Consider the following 1441-nt stretch of genomic DNA (forward strand, 5'->3'; position numbering starts at 1 on the left):
ACGGGCGAGACACGGACAGAGGCAGGTCACCGAGAGGGAGGGCGAAAGAGGCCGAGTCGAGCCTCCTCAAACCAGTTCCAGTTACAAGCAGCCGAAGGTGAGGGTCCACGCGGAGAAGGAGTTTCTTACGCTCGCGGTGGCAACAGGATAGAAACAAGACCGACATCCCTGCTCCCTTGGGCTCACGAGCATCTAGCCAGGAGATGGGTGTTGAGTCAGTGTTAACTACGGGAGGACTGGTTTTTCATGTTGATAAGCTCAACAATGAGAAAGTCCTGGATTCTGGGAAAGCAGGAGCCAGGATCTTGGCCTGGGGGATTGGGAGTCAGGGAAGGCTTCTTGGAAGAAGCGCCTCCTGGAGGACCAGGTGGCTTCATAGACTAGGATGGGGGGCTGTTGGGTTCCAGAGAGACTGTTAGTCAACACCTGCTTGGGGCCGGGCATGATGCCCTATGGCCGCACAGAAGGTAGGGAGCTAAGGGGAGAGCCGAGGGGGTGAGGTAGGGGCACAGGGAGGCCGGGCCTTGGGGCCTGGTGGCGCAATCTGGGCTTACCCTAAAGTTGTAAGCAGCTGAGTTACCTGCTCCTATCTGCATTTTAAAAGGCTCACCTGCCGGCTTTGCAAAGTGTAAGGATGGACCCCAGAGAGGAAGACGCCCCGCTGGGAGATGCTGAGTAGGGTAAGCAACTCCTTCTGGTCTCCCCTGCATTGTCTTGCTTTTAAAACTGAAAGTCCAAGTCCTGGGAACCCCCTCAGTCCTGGACAACACCCAGAAGACTGGGAGGCCCTTGGGGGAGGAGGCTGCGGAGGAGAAGGGAGGTGGGGAATCCCAGTGTGGAGATGGACTGCTATGTTTGTCATTGTACACTCCAGTGGCCCTACCCCTGCCCCCCAACTGGGATGGGTCCTGGGAAATGATTGGTCAGGGGGTCCGGGGGCCCAGGTGGCTCCCACAGGAACCTTACCCCCTTCCTGGCTCAGCGAGCACAAAACACAGCCCCTCCTCCCTGTGCTCCCGCGTGCCTGCTACCCTGGCCCCACTCCCACCCTCTGTGCCAGGCAGAGCTAGGCCCAGGCCTGGAATCCCAGCCTCCCCCGCCTGGCCGGGAACAGAAGGAGGAGCAGAGAAATGAGTCACACAGACACTGCACTCGCTCACATCTCACCCAAAAAGCATTCCCCAGAGCGTGTGCGCACCACACATCCGGGCGCACACACCTGCTGGCACGCACGCACACAACATTTTAGCACAAAGGCATTCAGGGAGCCTGGACACCCGCAAATACTGACAGACACACATGACCTCACACACATATCCAGGTACCGAGGCTCTCAAAGGCTGAGAAAGACACACAGAACCCGCTTCCAGAGTCCATGTTCCAGAGTCATGTGCTGAGACCTACCTCTTCTCTCTAAGCAACCTCCCCTGGAACCCAGCCC

At 58.2% G+C, this 1441-nt stretch overlaps 1 protein-coding gene across 1 annotated transcript in view; it reads right to left on the reverse strand.

Annotated features, from left to right (window-relative positions):
- Window positions 1-1441, reverse strand: part of CRB2 (crumbs family member 2) — a 24016-nt gene that overhangs the window by 13621 nt on the left and 8954 nt on the right. The window lies entirely within an intron of this gene.

The sequence above is a fragment of the Myotis davidii genome, unplaced genomic scaffold, assembly GCF_000327345.1.
Source record: "Myotis davidii unplaced genomic scaffold, ASM32734v1 scaffold142, whole genome shotgun sequence".
Classification (NCBI taxonomy): Eukaryota; Metazoa; Chordata; class Mammalia; order Chiroptera; family Vespertilionidae; genus Myotis; species Myotis davidii.